General features: G+C 41.8%; 1 long non-coding RNA gene across 4 annotated transcripts in view; it reads right to left on the reverse strand.

Moving 5' to 3' along the window:
* LOC147363898 (uncharacterized) overlaps positions 1 to 13,521 on the reverse strand; it is a 293,279-nt gene extending 279,758 nt beyond the window's left edge. For all 4 annotated transcript variants that reach the window (XR_015133900.1, XR_015133897.1, XR_015133899.1 and 1 more), the window contains exon 1: positions 13,325 to 13,521. This is a non-coding gene — a long non-coding RNA (uncharacterized LOC147363898). The remainder of the gene's footprint in view (positions 1 to 13,324) is intronic.
* Between the last annotated feature and the right edge of the window lie 6,491 nt (positions 13,522 to 20,012).

Consider the following 20,012-nt stretch of genomic DNA (forward strand, 5'->3'; position numbering starts at 1 on the left):
ACAATGTGGGTTCAATCCCTGGGTTGGGAAGATCCCGTGGAGGAGGGCATCGTAACTCACTCCAGTATTCTTGCCTGGAGAATCTCCGTGGACAGAGGAGCCTGGCAGGACACAGTCCGTGACTGTGACTGAGTGACTAAGCACAGCACAGCATAACGACTTTACTCTGGGTTTCATGACTATCTCTAGTGAATGATGAAACCTGAAGGTAGTTCGGGAGCCCCCTCAACTTGCAATTGGTCTCAGACGTGAAGTAGGTTTTTGGTGAACTGTGGACCCTCTAAATGGTTAAAACTCACACCCTTCATTTTGAGGTGCATTCCAGAAGTACCATATAACCTTTCTACTCACATTTCATTGGCCACAACCTAGAAATATAGACACCTGCTAAGTCACTTCAGGCATGTCCGACTCTGTGTGACACCATAGACAGCCAGCCCACCAGGCTCTCCTGCCCCTGGGATTCTCCAGGCAAGAATACTGGAGTGGGTTGCCATTTCCTTCTCCAATGTATGAAAGTGAAAAAGTGAAAGTGAAGTCGCTCAGCCGTATCCGACTCTTAGTGACCCATGGACTGCAGCCTACCAGGCTCCTCCATCCATGGGATTTTCCAGGCAAGAGTACTGGAGTGGGGTGCCATTGCCTTCTCCAGAAACACAGACACACCTATCTGCAAAGAAGGCTGAGAAATACAGATTTTTGGCTGAGTATATTTCTACTCTTAATAAATCAGAGGTTCTATGATTTAGAAAGAGAAAAATGGTGGAGCCCCATATTGTGATTCATACCTTCTGTAAAAACAGATATTCATACCCAGATATCTACAGTAAAAACAGTTCTTCATTCCTACATTCTAGATGACTAGCAAAATTGGAAGAACTAATGTTTTAAAGAAAATCAAGAATTTTCAACTTTATTGAAAGTAGTTTTCATGTCAAATTTCTCTTTTGCTATATAATTTCTATTCCTGCCACCAAACATGATTACTTTGCCTTTTACTTGAAGTCCAATATATTATTCTTGAAATTTTCAGAAAATAGAGCCAACAGGGTGTCAGCTACATGCCAAGTGTGATGTGTTTGGTGTCATATAAGTCACACTCTATCAGGGATGTATTTCCATATAACAGATAAGGAAACTCTGTCTCCCATGCTAACAGCTAGCCCTCTGGGCTTTGATAGACGAGGATGAGGGTGTCCTATGTTCTTCCAAAGCTCAGGCTTTCCACAGTGGTCCTAAGTCACTGCTTGATCAAATGGAAACTCCAAGGTTTTGCAGCTTCAAGACGGATTCTGTTTAGAGCAGATAATGGCCTCCCACTACCTTGCTGGTCTGGGCTGATACCACTCCAAGCTCCCTTTGCTGCCCAAGGAAAGAAAGGCTGAGTCCTAGATAAACTACCAGTAAACACTTGCACAGCTACACTTGCCCTCTCTGTGTCCTTTCGGATACCCATTTTATCTCTGTCTTGCAAATTTAAAGCAGTTGGTGGTTCCCTTTCAGCCTAAGTTTCTTTACAATACTATAATGGTATTTCTGAAGTCTGCTGATACCACCTGGTATCTCTGGATACCAATCTGCTCACAGGGTCACCCCTACTGACTCGTGATGATTTGGTTTTATCTGTCCCTGGGTTTCTCAGGTGGTCTATGGCACAGATATGCCCTGCACTAGCATTCTTTTTTTTTTTTTTTTTTTTTGCACTAGCATTCTTTAAACTTCTACACAGCAATCAATTTGTAACAGGTATAGATTTCATCCCATGAATTCATACATAAGAAATGGAGCTCTCTTCATATTTATAAAGGCAAATGCAATTGATTTTATCATGCTTCTTTTCTTCAACACGCTGGAAACAAACCATCCCACCTCCTTTTTCCCAAGACGCCTCTGAGGTTCGGGGTTTATACGCTTTTGCGGGGTGGGAGAGGTGGCAGAGCACAGGCTTCCAGTCCTCTGTGTAAGCACCTATGCACACAGCATCCAGGAGACATCCCATCTCGGTATGGTTTTTGGTCATCCATCAGTGCAGATCACAGTCAGCCAGCCTCATCCTAACCCCAAAGTCTCATCAAGTAAGCTGCTCTCTACTGGCCACATCTGAGGATATTTTTTTTTTCCTTCTGCCTCTTGCTGAGGCTCCAAGAAATGCTGTGATGATATCCCAAGCCTGTCCACCGAGATATTCCACATAGTCATTTCTCCAGCATGCTGAGCAACAGGAACTCCAAGGTTGTGCAGCTCCCATGGGCTCCACCTGGCAGAGCACACAGGTCTTCTTTGTTCTCAAAGAGTGCTATCAACACCATTTCTACCTGGGGATTATGGGAGTGTGCTTCTTTTTTTCCCATTTCCTCCTGGCCTCCCCTGGGAAAAGTCCCGCAGAAAGTGAAACTGAAGTTGCTCAGTGGTGTCTGATTCTTTGTAATTCCATGGACTGTAGCCTACCAGGCTTCTCCATCGATGGGATTTTCCAGGCAAGAGTACCAGAGTGGGTTGCCTTTTCCTTCTCCAGGGTATCTTCCCAACCCAGGGATCGAACCCAGGTCTCCCGCATTGCGGGCAGACGCTTTACCCTCTGAGCCACCAGGGAAGCTGGTACAAGAGTCCCACAGAGAAAGATTCAAAGGAACCGCAAAGTGCGTATGCTTTTCTCCAGCCCCTCTAGCCTGGGAAGCTTTTCTAGTCTTGGGATTCAAAAGAGCCAGACAAAAGTGTGATCACACATCTTCCTGTGCTCTAAGTGGCTTCACAGTCTGAACTTCCAAAAATGGAAACGCCTTGACTGTTTTTCTGCCATAACAACCTTTTTCTGGTTTATGAGTATATTATAGAAAGGCAGCATACAGTGGTCTGAAAATGTCACCTTTCAGACCAGCAGCATCAATGTCACCTGAGAAGCTGATAGAATGCAGATTTTTCAGATCTCACTCCAGACTTGCTGACTAGAATATTCTGGGGCTGGAACCCGTCAATCTGTGATTGAACGAGCCCTCCAGGTGACTGTGAGGCATACTCAGGTTTGCCAAACATAGTACAAGGTGAACTTGGGAGCTGTGTGATCCCAGAGAAGTGTCTTAACATCTCTGAAAATGGAGATCATGCTTGTATTTACGTCATGTTGAGGCTTTTGTAATGATCACATGCGCTAAATAAAAATATAGAGAACTGTGAACAGGGCCTGGCATACAGTAGATACTATAAAAATAGGCATATTATTTTTATCTTTTAACTGAAACAAATTACAGGCAGGGTTGGGGCAATAGAAAATGTCAGGGAAAGACGCTATTTCAAATACAGCACCCCACAAAATTTAATGACGAAGGTCCGTATAGTCAAAGCTATGGATTTCCAGTAGTCATGTATGGATGTGAAATTTGGAACATAAAGAAAGCTGAGTGCTGAAGAATTGATACCTTTGAACTGCGGTGTCAGAGAAGACTCTTGAGAGTCCTTTGGACTGCAAGGAGATCAAACAAGTCAATCCTAAAGGAGATCAGTCCAGGGTGTTCACTGGAAGGACAGATGCCAAAGCTCAAACTCCAATACTTCGGCCACCTGATGCGAAGAGCCGACTCGATGGAAAAGACCCAGTTGCTGGGAAAGATTGAAGGCAGGAGGAGAAGGGGACGACAAAGGATGAGATGGTTGAATGGCATCACCAACTCAATGGACATGAGTTTGAGAGAATTTGGGGAGATAGTGAAGGACAGGGAGGCCTGGTGTGCTGCAGTCCATGGGTCAAAAAGAGTGGGACATGACTGAGTGACTGAACAACAACAACAACAAAATAAATTTAAAGGAAATTAAACTGTTTTCCTTCAATTCTTTTACATTCATTCTGTAATTCACATTTTGTATTAGTTGACACCTTCACTGTCTATTTTAAGTAAAGACTTTGAACCATAAAAGGTTTTCTAAATTATTCAGTACTTTTACCAAAAGAATGGAACAATTATGTGGGAACTAATTTTGATGAAAGTGAAAGTCACTCAGTCATGTCCAACTCTTTGTGACCCCATGGACTGTAGCCCGCTAGGCTCCTCTGTCCATGGAATTCTCCAGGCAAGAACACTGGAGTGGGTTGCCACTTCCTTCTCCAGGGGATCTTCCTGGATTGAACCCAGGATTGAACATGGGTCTCCTACATGGCAGGCAGATTTTTTACCACCTGAACCACCATACCCTGTCCAACAGTCTCATCCACATACAGGCGATGACCAGAGTGATTGCGTACTGGTTTTACACTTTCAGATATTGTGCAAAAGATTCATCCACTGGTTTAGAACTTGAAAAGAGTTTTGAAATGCAAATTCTTTTTCTCAATAGGATTTGAAAGAATACTGTATATTGGCTGAGCTCACTATTAAACAAATTACCTATTGAAAGAAACTGCTCACTCAGTCACATGAGGCAAATTTAATTCTTTATGGAATCCAAGGTCCCTTTCAGTAATTTGGGTAATTTACTAAGCATTAGCTATTTACTCTCGTTTCCAGAAAATACTAACTTCACTGGATTCATCAGCACACTTCTAGAGATGAGGTCAGCCACAGATTTGGAAACTAATACCGTCTGCAACTCTGTGAAGCTACCACCTATATGACTAATGACCCATCTCTTTTTCTAGAGGGAGTGTTATTCTGGCTGGTGTCAACACTCTCTCCCAAAGTTTTCCACAAGGGAAGGGTAGCTCCGTTAATGAAAACAAAATTCAAGAACAATTGATAACAGCTGGAAATCCTTGCCTTTACTACTTTCTTATAAAGACTATTCAAGAATGCATGAAACAGACAAAATTACATAAGGATTAGCAACATCTTCTAAATCTTCCAAACATGTGCTTCACTTTGGCTGGCTTTCCCTTGCCAAATCCACAGTGAAGAATAGTCTCGTACAAGCATCTTGTTGAAAACAGAAAAATATGTTTTTAAAAAATATATATATTTTCTATATATTAATAATATGAAACATCTGGGTATTTGAAATTATCACTATTTTGGCTAATCAGGCTTTATGTTGGTGATGCTTGGCACCATGGAAACCTGACAAAACTAAAATTAACACAGATTAAATAAAATCACAATACTTTTAAGCTGGAGAGATTCCAGTTTATTGATGAATCATCTCATCCAGCTCTTTCCATTTACATAGAGGAAAACTCAAGGCTGAATTGGTGTCCTACCCACAAGCTTAAATCCTTTTAAAAACACTATCAGGATGGGGAACACATGTATACCTGTGGAGGATTCATGTTGACGTATGGCAAAACCAATACAATATTGTAAAGTAATTAACCTCCAATTAAAATAAATAAAATGTATATTTTAAAATAATTAAATAAATAAAAACACTATGGATTTACAAACACATGGGCTTAAATTTTCAGGTTTTGTGAACCTAGTCTTTTCATAAGTAGGGATGCATCTGCATTTTATAAGGACTCATCTGGTCACTGGGAGTTCTGAAACTAAGATCTCATCTCTTACACAAAAAGGGATTACCAGGTAATAAAGGAAATGGAACACACATCAAGTTGTAATGCATGGTACTGCTTTAGTTGGAGGAAAGATCTCCTGGAGTCGAATGGCAGGACATCCTGCTTAAAGACAGGCAGATGAGAGATGGTAAAAGACCTTGAATGCTATGCCAAGAAAGACGTACCTTATCTATTAATAACAACAAGCACTGATGATCTGATTATGCATCACTGTGCGAAGAGTTTTACCTACATTATTACGTGTCATCCTTATAATTACCACGAGAGGTAGGTTTCATCACTTTACCGTTTAAGACATGAACGCACTGAAGCAACAAGAGGCCAGTGCATTACCCAAGGGCAAATGGGCAAGTGGCAAAATTGGGACGCAGAATCCTCCCAGTTCCCTTAGGTGTTTGTTCTTGAGCACAGGAATGACACGATCAAGCTGTTCTTCTAGGAGACTGATTTGGCCACAGCACAGAGCACGCACCGTCTTTTTCCTGGCCCACAGCACAAGCAGGGATGCTTAACTACTGTGCGGTTTCTTTCAGCCATTTAGAGATTCATGAGAAAGCCATTTCATACTTCTTAGATTTAACATGTTCATTTCTTTTCGCTTCAACACGTTTTTATAAGTCATGGGCTGTGACCTGACCATTTCCTTATTTTCACTCTCTTCCTCCTTTCCCTCCTTTATCTCTCAGTACAGCCAATTTCTCTCTTGGGGACCATTACTGCTTTCCTAAGGCCTTGGGCAAAGACAAGGCTTCTCCCACCAGGCTAATCATCAGAGGATACAGAAAGGGGAGAGGGGAAGAAGGGAATGTGCTGAATATAATTACAGACAATAGCACACAAAGTTTCCTCCATTACTTAAGGCTGAAATGTATCCATGCAGATGAATTAGTTTTTGGGGGGACCCACTAATAAATCCTAATATTTCTCAAAGAGAGATGACTTGAAATTTAATTTCTATTAAGCTGTTACCGAAGTTTATGCTAAGTAAATGTGGGCTTCATAGCAATTCATCCCAGGAATAATCCGAAAACGTAAATAATGTAACAAAGTAAATAAAACTCTGCACACCACCCCCACCACTGTCAACCCCACAGAAGCAACAGGCGGCATGGGAGTGGAGCAGGTGTGCCCCAGAGGGTACACATGACTGGAAAAGGAGAGAGAAGCCATTTCCTGCTCTCTCAGAACATTTGCTCTTTAATAAGCATGACGAGGTTCTGCAAGGCACTTCCTGCAGGGACTGGATCCTCCACTGGAAATGTTGAAGGTTATCTCCGGAAGTGTCTTCCATGAACAGATGACTTGTCAAGTCCTGTCTGGGGAAGAAGATGAACTGAACAGCATGGAGGCACAAGGCCATCTCAGAGGACAATGCCAGACCCAAAGGCACCTCCCTGCATATGTGCACTGCCCTCTTCGCATGTCAGCTTGCCATCTGGTCTTCACACAGGTGAAAACACTTACTCTGGTGTGATTTCCCCCATTATGCCCATTCACTGAACCCTCAGCTCAAAGGAGATGAGATGAGCCCAATTATGTATGTGATGGATCTCTGCGTGCCATTTTTCAATCCAGACTGTCTGGGCTGCACAGACCACGTCTTAAAGTTTTCCAAAGTTTTCCAAGTAAAACTCACAGAGCCACAGAAGGGACTAAAATTTTAAAAGACTGTTTATGGACTAAAATACATACCTGATAAAGCAGTTATCCTTTGCATTCCGGAAAGGAACCCCTGGAACACTTCAGCACATGAAAAGCTAAAACCCCTGCCCCGGTGTTTCTTTGATAATAATCTAATTCTCAGACCTATGGCTTTCCCGGTGTACAGGAGACAGTCTGTTAGCCCAGTCTCCTTGGCGATGAAGTGAGCAGGATCTGTGTCTTTCTTGACAGTCCCACTGTCTTTCCAGGAGCCAGCCCTTGTGCACTCGGCTGGATCTCCTTTCCCGGAATTCTCTGTCCACTTCCCAGTGTTGTGAGAATCAAATGAGATGATCTACACTGGAGGTGCTCTAAATGACAAAACCCCCAAAAAACACAAGACCACTGCCTTTGAAAAACAAATGGAGTAAATCCAAATTCCTTCCAAATAATATTTCCCCAAGCAACCAGTGTCTAAATGAGGTGAGAGAGAGGGTATGGAATTAAAAGTTGGAAGGATTATCATAAAGCAAGTGCAGAATCACAAAGTGTCATTCTAGGCATCTCCATTGATAACATTAAATTTAACTCTTAACACCTTCCTCTGAAAGAGGAAAATGGAATCACCAAGGGGGCAAAAGCCTTGCTCAGTGTCACACATTGGCCAAACTTAGGCTCCAACCCAGGGACCATGAATTTGGGTTCCAGGTGCATAACACTTGATAAGGAGCCAATTTTTCTATTTTTGGATTGACCAGATTTTTGATAACTGTAATGACTGTGATTGGAATGTGGTCTAAAAGCAGCAACCTTTTCACATGAGGTCAAAACTACATCACTAGATTACCATTAGGGTGTGGTTTATATTTTCCCAGCCCCAAATGCCCTGACCTCCGTGCTCTCTTCCTCTCCTGTCTATTAAATTCTGAAAGACTCAGATCAACCACTGGCCTCAAGAAATCCTCCCACACAATTCCATTCTAAAAGAACTCTGATCTTTCCCTCCTTGGAATCCTTAATACACTATCAGTTGATCACATCTATTCCTGGGGGACTTAAATGATACACATTAGAGAGAGAGTTCTTGACATTGTTCCTGGGGTTTGGGCTTCAATATTTAGAAAGATCAACACCTCCTCGAAAACAGGCTGAACACTTTTTTTGTACTCCCCTATAAGGACAGTATGCTATTCTCTGCCTAAAGATATTTACGGAGCGTTTATGATGGGCCAGGCATGGTACTAAACATGAGTACGTGCTAAGCATTTTACATGATTTACTTCATTGGATTTCCCCTAGCAGGTACAGTTTTTATACCCATTTTCAAGAGAGGGAAGTTGAGGTTCAGTGACTATAGTAGCTTGCCCAAGTTTGCTCACCTAGTAGAGAACAGAGCTGGAATTAAAACTGGATACATCTGACTCCAGGGCTGATTTCTCATCCCCTGGGTAGTACTGCCCCTTCATAGCACAGGCAGTTTCCATTGACCTTAACAGACCAAATCCAGGGTCTACAAATTTCAAGATAATACACAAAACTCTGCGTTTAAACTTGGTTCCAGCTTTCAAACTATGCCCAAGGATTTGGAATTTAACACACTGGGCTCCTTTTGAACAGCTTGTTCCTTCAGTGGGTTTCTGATATAACATGATGGAGGTTTCTATACTCGAATTGGGCATCACTGGATTTTATAGTCCCTACAAGTTTTACACTGTGAAATTTTGAATCTAGTATCAGTGTGTCTTAGAGTCTCCTCTAATTAAGGCTAAACCTAGCCACAAGTATACCAGGACTTTCTGGTGTATACCTAATGAGAAAAACTTTCGTTAGTATTGACCCATCACTTAAAGCTCTTTCTCCTATAAATTTACGAGAAACATTAGGCTAGTCTCACCTGAAGGCAAATTTCTTGAGCATGGCTGCCAATATCACAGACATACATACAAATCAGAAAAGACTGGGCATGTTATTAACAACAGGATAATTAATATTAAAAATATAGAAGAACAAAAGAGGACAAGGATTATGTGAATATATAGTGACAGCAGAAAAACAAAGAACAAGTGACCAGAGATGCCAGCACTGTGAAAATGAGTGTCAGAAGTGGGAAATATAAAACTTTACATCATCATAACTCATGACATCTACACTGTTATAGTAGCGCTTGGAGACTTAACTGAAATCAGCCAGATGTAGCATATATTTGGGACCAGTACTAAAATACCTCATTTTCCTTCTCACATTTCTCATTTCTCCAAAATAATTATACAAACTATATTGCAAAGCCCAGAAGGGAAATTCAACTGTTATGAAGAAAACATGGAAAGCCTTACACAAGAAAAATATGTTTAAATGTCTTTCTCCTCTTCTTTCCCTAGTTTCTCATCTATTTTAATTAAAACCCTCCATTTAGGGGACAAGTGATTTCATATCCTAAGAAACACAAACAAAATTTACCCTTTTCACAATGTTTTCTAGTCTTTCATTGAATTATTTCATGCAGGTCAAAAAAAAAGTATTTTAGAAAATCAATCAAACAAAAATGAAATAAACGGAATGATTTTAAATGTATGTTTTTACTCAAAGCTGTTTCCCCACTGTAGAACACTGTATTGACATATGTTCCTTCACTTTCATTTACACACACCCACAAACACAAGCACACATACAACTGTTTGTACCAATATCTTCCTGAACAGCAGCAAGTCAAAAAGACATCTTTCATATCTTGTCAGTTAGTATTCTTTCAGTAGAACCACCTGTATGGATGCCTTTGTCTTTCTTTAATCCAACTCTCAACCCATTATTTTATATATATCTTTCCATGCATAAGATGCATGCAGTATATTTCATCTCCTTTGGCCATCTTTGTGTTTGGAATAAATCAGAGAAAACAATATTCTAAATGAAGCAGCAGTTTGTAGCATGATTGTAAAAATACATACATATGGAAAGATTTCTGTTACTGCTAAAAGATAAAATATTCAAGATATATAATTTTTCTCTGCAAATCACCCCCACATGAATATAAAAATATCTACCTATATTTATCCATTTGTATAGCAGTACTTTCCCACACAGTTGTTAAGAGAAATTATACCAGCCCAAGAACTTCTGGGATGCTCCTGGAAAATTACACATATGTAGCACTTGATCTTTTCCAGGAATTTCCAGGAGCATAGTCTCATTTGGTTTTTATCACAGTCCTATAAGGATCGAAGAGTCAGAATTATTCCCGTTTTAGAGATGAGAAAATCTAATGTATTAAGTCCTGGCTTAGCATCAGAGTTGAACAGAAAATCCTGAACTCTCACACCGTTAATCAGTTATCTATGTACTACAGCAATATGCTTTTTCTTTCATTATTTAAATTATCCACTTACAAAGATGCTCATTGTAAATAAACTGCAGTTTTTAAGTCTATATATAAGGATAGAAACATAAATCCTTTCATAACTCTAGAATGCTAGAATCTGGTAATATCTACAATAAAACAACATTTATGAAATGTTTTCACTTTAGTTATATATGTCTATATCTTAAAGAGTAAAAGTTAGCAAACTGCAGCCTATAGGTCATGTGGTCTCCCATCTGTGCTTTGCTGCTGTTGTTTTTGGCAGCCTGCAAGTTAATAAATATTTGAAAAACATCAAAAAAAAGAACATTAATCACAAATGTGTATTATATGAAATTCAAATTTCAGGGCCCACAAACAAAGCCTACTGGAACACAGACTCACTCATTCATCAACATTATTTTTGCCTTTGTTACCAACTGAGTAGTTACAACAAAGATCAAATGGCTCAAAAGCCAAAAATAAGTATCATCTGACCATTACAGAAGATGACGCTTATTATAGATTAAATGCTTTTTTATGTCTAACAACTTTATCTTTTTTTGACCAGGGAACAAGAGAATACCCAAAACTAGAACACCCTCCATGCAACACTCACAGTATTTCCATCTTTAGAAAGGGAGGTGAAAATTGAGAGACTTTTCTGGACATATGATTATCTTACTAGAAATCATAGTGAATTTTATATGACACAGGAATCACATTTTGGGTAATTCAGAAGGCTCCAGAACCATTATATAGAGAGGGAACTACAAGATGGCGGCACAGTCATTCCTCAGTACACACAAGGGATTGGTTCCAGGACTTAAATCTGCAAATGCTCAAGTCTCTTATACAAAATGGCATAGTGTTGGCATATAACCTTCGCACATCTTCCCATATGCTTTAAATCATCTCTAAATTACATATAACACCTGCTGCTTCTAAGTCGCTTCAGTCATGTCTGACTCTGTGCGACCCCAGAGACGGCAGCCCACCAGGCTCCCCCATCCCTGGGATTCTCCAGGCAAGAACACTGGAGTGGGTTGCCATTTCCTTCTCCAATGCATGAAAGTGAAAAGCGAAAGTGAAGTCTCTCAGTCGTGTCCGACTCCTAGCGACCCCATGGACTGCAGCCTACGAGGCTCCGTCCATGGGATTTTCCAGGCAAGAGTACTGGAGTGGGGTGCCATTGCCTTCTCCAACATATAACACCTAATACAATGTAAAAAACTATGTAAATAGTTGCCATCACAGGGCAAATTTAAATCTTGCTTTTTGGGATTTTCTGGAACTGTATTTTCAAATATGGTTTCAAACATTTTCAAAAATCCTTATTTGAATATGTGAATGCAGAAGGGTAAGTGTATAGGACATTGTAATAGGCTGTACCTGGGAGCTCCTACCCAGCTCTTCAGAAAAGCAGAATTGAAACACCTTCCAAAATAGAGTGAGAAGTTCCCCTAATCCTTAACATCTAAGAGAGGATGTTTTGAGGGAGAGACACTCCCACGTCTCCCCAAACCTATTAAAACGACAAAACATTCACAAGCCACTGGACGCAATTACTTTTGGACATGGGCCCACCACAAGTCACAGCATATAACAAATTAAAATTTCAGGCCATCGTCTCAAACTTCTGGCTCAGTCTGTTCAAGGGGCCAACACACCTGTTAAAGATACGATGGCAAGCTGCCATGTTTTGCAGCAGTCAGAAGTTCAGTGTCATGTAAAAGACTTTTGTCCCTAGTGCTGAGATAATGAGCTTGTTCCTTCTTGATGATTTATGGGATGCAGATGAGAAGCTGGCTGATTGAGGCTTTGGAAGATGAAAGTTTTCTGTTCTTGGCAGTAGTACTGGTACTCTGGAGAATGTGGTTTAACTGCTGCAGTTCCATTACTGCCATTCGAAAAAGTCGAATAACAAATTATGCCAGGTGAATATAAATAATACTTATTTCACTCAATTTGTTGGTTGGAAATCACTCTAAACTTCTTTGTTACACCAAATTATAGAATTCCAATAGTTACTGACAAGCTCCAGGGCCTTTTCTGTCCAGCAGAACCAGCTGGTCCCTAAATTACTACCCTCTTTCAGTCTTAAACTCTTATAATACATTTATATTTAGGTTTCTATATTTGCTTCCTGTTAGCCAATGGCATGGAGAAGGCAATGGCACCCCACTCCAGTACTCTTGCCTGGAAAATCCCATGGACGGAGGAGCCTGGTCCGCTGCAGTCCATGGGGTCGCTAAGAGTCAGACGCAACTGAGCGACTTCACTTTCACTTTTCACTTTCATGCATTGGAGAAGGAAATGGCAACCCACTCCAGTGTTCCTGCCTGGAGAATCCCAGGGACGGGGGAGCCTGGTGGGCTGCCGTCTATGGGGTCGCACAGAGTCGGACACGACTGAAGCGACTTAGCAGCAGCAGCAGCCATAAGCCTAACTTTTTCTCCTACCTCCTTAATTAATTCAATAAACTATTTAACTGTGCTAGAGTCTGAAAGAATTTCAAGGTACCCATTTTACACACTTGAGGTTAATGAGTACCATCTTATAGACGTTTTGTTTCAAATCAGTATTAAGTAAATCCTCTTATACAATAACATAACCAGCAGCCCCAAGAGGCTATTTAAACTTAAATGTGAATTGAGTAAAAGAAAAAGAAATTTTAAAAAGAAAATTTTAAATTTACTGCTTCAGTCACACCAGCAGATTTCAAGGGCTTAAAGGCTCCACGTGGTCAGAGCTGAGTATATTGAACAGTGCAGATATATCACCAGCAAAGCCCATTAACAATACCCAGAAAATAAAAATAGAATCTGGGTAACAAAATAAAGTCTAACCTTTAGTTTTCCTTGGAGCTCAGTCTAGTTTCACCTGCTCGTAGGGTGCAGCAGGCGGAGGCCTTGAACTCGGTGCTTCAGACCAGGCTTCCCAGTTCCAAACAGCTAGGCTTCCGCTCTGGACCGTGGGCAGAAGCTCTGGCCCAGGGCTGCAATTCAAGATGGCGGCAGAGAGCAGGCCCTGAGAGCTGGACCCTGAACCTCGCGAGAACTCCACTCTCCACGCGCCCCTCCCTGCTGCTGAATTCCCCGCAAAGCAGCCTATCCACGGCTTCTCAGGGACTGCCTGTGCTCCAGAGCTGAAGCTCACATCTTTCCATTCTTTGACCAAAGAACAGAACTTTGACCAAAGAACAGATCACTTGGTGATCCAGTGGCTAAGACTCCACGCTCCCTAAGGCAGGGGGCCTTGATTCATCCCTGGTTAGGGAACTGGATTCCGTCTGCCACAGTGAAGAGTTCATAAGCAGCAACTAAGGATCCTGCATTGCCATAACAAAGAAGATCCCACGTGTTGCAATTAAGACCCGGCACAGCCAAATAAATAAATAAAAATAATAAATGAATATTAAAAAAAAAAAAAGTTTTCCTTTTCTTCTGAACCAAACTCCATCTCAGTCTATTGGCTCAAATGACATCACACAGGAGAACCTTTCTTGGGGCCAGACACCTAACAGTCAGTAACAGGTGAAGAATATTTCCATCATTTCAGAAAGCTCTACTGGTTAACTCAGCTCTCTATTTTAACTCATAAAGGTAAAACTATCCTTTAGTTCTACTTTTATTCCCCACTTACTCTTGTAGTCTAAAGAAGTAAAAAGTAAAAATAGAATGCAAATAATATTTTTTGAGTATCTGCCGTATACTAAGTGTGGTTTCTTGGTCACCCAAATAATTTCATTTAATTCTCCTCAAATAATGTAAAAGTTCCTTTATTTCCAGGTCTACTTTCTAAGATGCCTGATCTAGATGCCATCTCCACAGCCAACTCATCACGATTTTTTTTTGTCATTTAACACTTAACTGAGCACCTACAATGTGCCTAGAACAGTTTTAGAAGTAGTCATTTCCCTGGGACTGCCTCTAGGAATCTTAACTGTCTCCACTCTTGATCTCTGTGCTTTTCTTGGGAATTCTTCAACAGCTCCTCCTGTTGGAATGAATGTAATCCACTTTCTCTCCAAGTATCTTTCCACAGCTTTTCCTGAGCAGCCTAGAGTTCCCTTCCCAAACCTGCTTCCTCCCCATCGCACATTTACTCCCTCTGCCAAAAATGCGAGGATGATCTAAATATCCCCATTCCTTTGAACAATGGCATTTGGAAATTATCAATTTGCCTGTGTTTATTAAAAGATGGGGCTTCCCAGGTGGCTCAGTGCTAAAGACTCCACCTGCCAATGCAAGAGATGCAGGTTCCATCCCTGGGTCAGGAAGAGCCCCTAGAATAGGGAATAGCAACCTGCTCCAGTATTCTTTTTTTTTTTTTTAATTTTATTTTATTTTTAAACTTTACATAATTGTATTAGTTTTGCCAAATATCAAAATGAATCCGCCACAGGCATACATGTGTTCCCCATCCTGAACCCTCCTCCCTCCTCCCTCCCCACACCAACCCTCTGGGTCGTCCCAGTGCACCAGCCCCAAGCATCCAGTATTGCGCATCGAACCTGGACTGGCAACTCGTTTCTTACATGATATTCTACACATTTCAATGTCACTCTCCCAAATCTTCCCACCCTCTCCCTCTCCCACAGAGTCCATAAGACTGTTCTATACATCAGTGTCTCTTGCCTAGAACATTCCACAGAGACAGGAGCCTGTGGGCTACAGTCCATGAGGTTGCTAAACAATCGAACATGACTGAGCAAATGAGCAGGCACGTATGCAGAAAAAGGCAATCACTCTACATTCATTGCTCTGAGAAAGTCAAGTTGTCTTATTTGAACACTAAATATATATTAAAGGTTGTAGCAACTCAGCTTCAACCAGTCTTCAGAGGCAATATTTTATTAGAAATACATTACTCCTTCATACAAGTTCAATGCCAAGTGAACCAGAAACTGTAGTAAATGAAAGATGGCCACAAATTCTTTGACATTCCTCACAACCAAAGGTGGAGTGTACTCTTCTCCTTGGACCTGGGCTAGCGTGCACCTGATTTAATCAACAAAGAAGAGTGTTAAGTCATGCTCTGCTGGTTCTCAGCCTTTAAGAGAGCAGGCAGCCTCAACCATGGTCTCCCTCAGTAGCTGGATCAACATGCTAAGAATTCTGACGACTTGCTAGAAAGCCTCACGGGGAAGTCCTGCAATGAAACTACAGATAGGGAGTTCAGCCTTCCATGTGCCCCTGCAAGATGCCAGGCACACAGGTGATACCATCATGGGCCCAAGTCACCGCCAGATGGAGCAGCACAGCCCAGCAAAGTCCAGCTAAACTCCTGCCCCAGAAAATCATGACATAATAAAAAGGCTGTTGTGTAAACCATCACATTTTGGAGTACTTTGTTATCAGTGACAGATAATTTAGAGCTTAAGGTAATAGATTAGCTGTTAAAACTGGCTGCCTCATTTGAACACGTTTCAAGATGGTCCCCAAAAAGAATCATGAGGAGCTGGGAAACAGCCAGACATATTTTATGGAGAGAGTGAGTCAAATAAAGCATAGGATGCTACTGGAGAGACAAAAATGTTGTGAGTGAGGAAAGAGAAGCAAAGTCCCACTCATTCCCCTGGATGCTCTGACCCAGTCATCTACCTGTACTTTATCCCACTTCTAAGAAATAACCCCTCACTGGTATTTTTGTTTTACCTGATTTTCTCCCTTCTAGGCTGTAAGTTTCCTGAAGTCAGGGATCTCTTGTCTGGATGTGTCCCCAGCATCTAGAGAAAATATTTTCCAGGTGTTATGACAGCACTCCATTTCTAATCCAGCCCTGCTTCTCATAATTTAGCCTTAGATGACTTAACCTCCCATGTACCTCAGTTTGGCCATTTATAAGATGAAGCTAAGAGTATTGTATCTACCTCATAGGAATATGGTGCCTACTAAGTATATGACAAAATATTATGCTTCAAGGGTAAATTAAAATTCCTGATAATCTTGCCCTAGGCTATCCCCTGTGGACTTAGAAGACCCAACAAAGTACCCATATGTACACCAAAGATCACTAGAAGGGACCTCAAGATCAGACTAGGCAGGTTCCTCAAAGACCAGGCTTTCCAGAAAAGCACTCTGTGATGCTATTTGGAGATCGCCAATCCAGTTCTTTTCCAACAATAGCCATCTCATACTAGGAGCTGACTCAGAGTGGCTCCAAACTGTTATTGGACTTGGAGCCTTTGTGAAGAAGGGGACAGGAATGGCTTTTTAATCCTCAGGCTGGAGAGTACTAGCCCAGCTTTGAAAACTGGTCCCTGAAATGGCCTCTGCTGGCCCAAGACCCAGTTTCCACAGGATATAATAGGTGCAAATACGGTTCATTAATCAGAAGACCTGGCTCATGGTAGAGAAAGCAGGAGAAACAAATGTTGAACCCCTGAGGCTGCACACACATGGTTCTGTTGAGCTGGAGGTGGATTCTGGCGGGCAGATGGCGGGGACTGAAGCTGCTGAAGCTCTTGTGACCTTTGCTGGGGACTCAGTAAGATGAGGCTGAGCTGGGCTCATAGAGAAACAGACTCAGCAAGTCACAGGAAAGGTCAAACAGGGCCCCGACAGCCATAACAGCTCAATCAGTTCCTAGATGAGGGGGAAGAAGCAAAGTTTTAAAAGCCTACTGGGGAGTAAGAATAGCATAGGGTTTGGGAATACAGGTTCTGGAGTCCATATGCTCAAGTTGGTATCCCAGATCCATTATCTTCTTGAGCAATCTAGTTAGTTTCTCTAAGCCCTTTTTCTCCATTTGGAAAGGGGACACAGAAATAGTCCCTGACTCAGAAGTGTTGTGAGGATTCAAAGAGATAGTTCCGGACACGCTATTTCTTGAGGACTCCATTTAAAATACCCTCTTGCCTTCCTCCTCCTTTTTCCCATTGTGTTTAATATCCTGCAACATTTTTAAACGTGTATATATGAACATATGTGTGAGTGTGTGTGTATAAACTATATACAGCTTATTCTTTGTTTCTCTCTACTGCAGTGCAAGATTAAAGAAAACAAGTATATTTGTTTCATTTTTTGATGCATCCTTCATTCTTAGAAAGGTGCCCGATGCATAGTAGGTTCACAGTAAATATTTTTTGAATGAGTGACTGAATGGAGGTAAAATGCCTGACTCAGTAAACACTCAATAGCTACCACTATTATTTGCATTGCTGCTGCTGCTGTTGCTGCTAAGTCACTTCAGTCGTGTTCAACTCTGTGCGACCCCATAGATGGCTCCCCCGTCCCTGGGATTCTCCAGGCAAGAACACTGGAGTGGGTTGCCATTTCCTTCTCCAATGCATGAAAGGGAAAAGCGAAAGTGAAGTCGCTCAGCATGAAAGTGAAAAGTGAAAGTGAAGTCACTCAGTCGTCCGACTCTTCTCAACCCCATGGACTGCAGCCTACCAGGCTCCTCTGTCCATGGGATTTTTCAGGCAAGAGTACTGGAGTGGGTTGTCATTGCCTTCTCTGATTATTTGCGTATTCCTGCCTAAATGGCATTCTCAGAAGTTTCCTGTTCCCATAATGCTAAGTCCACTCCTTCCTTGCAGCATTTCTCCCATTTTGTTCATATTATAACTTCTGTAATTGTGTCTGCTACTAAGAGAAAAGTAGAGCAATTTAAGTATGAGGTTCAGTGGCTAAAGACCAGGCCAGTATATGCATAAATTAGGAGAACAGGCTTTTGAATCAGACATCAGTTTAAACACCCAGCTCTGCCTATTATGCAGAGTGAAATAAGTCAGAAAGAAAAACACCAAGACAGTATATTGATGCATATATAGGAGAAGGCAATGGCAACCCACTCCAGTACTCTTGCCTGGAAAATCGCATGGATGGAGGAGCCTGATGGGCTGTAGTCCATGGGGTTGCTAAGAGTCAGACAGGACTGAGCGACTTCACTTTCACTTTTCACTTTCATGCATTGGAGAAGGAAATGGCAACCCACTCCAGTGTTCTTGCCTGGAGAATCCCAAGGACAGCGGAGCCTGGTGGGCTGCCATCTATGAGGTCGCATAGAGTCGGACACGACTGAGGCAACTTAGCAGCAGCAGCAATGCATATATATGGAATTTAGAAAGATGGTAACAATGACCCTATATGCGAGACAGCAAAAGAGACACAGATGTAAAGAGCAGACTTTTGGACTCTGTGAGAGAAGGCGAGGGTGGGATAATTTAAGAGAATAGCATTGAAATATGTATATTACCATATGTGAAATAGATCACCAGTCAAGGTTCAAGGCATGAGACAGGGTGCTCAGGGCTGGTGCAGTGGGATGACACTGAGGGATGGGATGGGGAGGAAGAGGGGAGAGGGGTTCAGGATGGGGGACATGTGTACACCCGTGGCTGATTCATGTCAATGTATGGCAAAAACCACTACAATATTGTAAAGTAACTAACCTCCAATTAAAATAAATAAATTCATTAAAAATAAATAAATAAATACCCAGCTCTGCCATGTACTGGGTACCCATGGCCTTTACTGTCATGAAACTGAAGTTTCCTCATCAGTTTGCTGAGTGTCATAGTTGCTCTGCACTCGTGGACTTGTTCTGAGGAGTAAATGAGATACTACTTTAACACTGCTCAACACAGTGCCCACCACACACAATAAACAGGAAGGAAACATCAGCTGTGATGACTCCCTGCCTCCTTAGTGGTATTTTGCACAGTGCCTTTGTACAAAGCATTCAGAAGAGCAAACAATCTCTGAACAAATGCATCTCAGATTAACCTGAAACAACCCGGCCCTCACTCAGTTTAATGTTCTCTCACTCCACCCTGCCTCGCCCTCTGTTCCAGTCCTCCAAGCCAACCAAGTTCCAGTCTCCCCTGCAGACTGACCGAATCCCCCTCTTGATGCCCTGTTCCCATTTGTGAGCCAAAGCTGTTATTCTTACAGCCGTCTGGCAGGGCCACAGGCCACTACTCAAGCTGGTTCTCCTCTGGCTTGTCAGAGGTCAGGCCAAGCTACAAAGAAAGAGAATAGATGCCAAGGATTTACTGCATTTTAACGCTTGGTTCCAGGCCCATATTTATGCTGAGAGACAACAACTACAACAATAACAACAATATGACCTTGCATAACAAATGGGTCTGTCAAACTAGGCCTTGCAAAATGGCTTGCATGAATTCAAGCTTAACTTGTGATCTTCCAACACACAGTTGTGACACACACACCAGCCCACCATACACATTTGTCAAAACAGAAAAGAGAGGCATTCACTCACTCATTTATTCATTCATTTCTTTCTCTGTCCAGCAGTCATTTGCTAAGTACTAGGTTAATACTACTGAATAAAACATAGCTTGCCCTTTGAAGGAACTTACAGAATAGGGGTAAAGACTACAGAAAAGGTCTGTGTTCTACACAGAACAGACTGAACCCAAAGACTCCTAGTTCATTCTGGAAAGCTGAGCAAATGTCTTAGTTCAGGTTGCTGTAACAAAATAGCATAACCTGGGTGACTTATGGGCTTCTCTGGTGCCTCAGACGGTAAGGAATCCACTTGCAATGCAGGAGACCCAGGTTCAAT

This window comes from Bos grunniens, chromosome 10 (genome assembly GCF_055505025.1).
Source record: "Bos grunniens cultivar Pamir isolate PY7600 chromosome 10, Bosgru_T2T1.0, whole genome shotgun sequence".
NCBI lineage: Eukaryota > Metazoa > Chordata > Mammalia > Artiodactyla > Bovidae > Bos > Bos grunniens.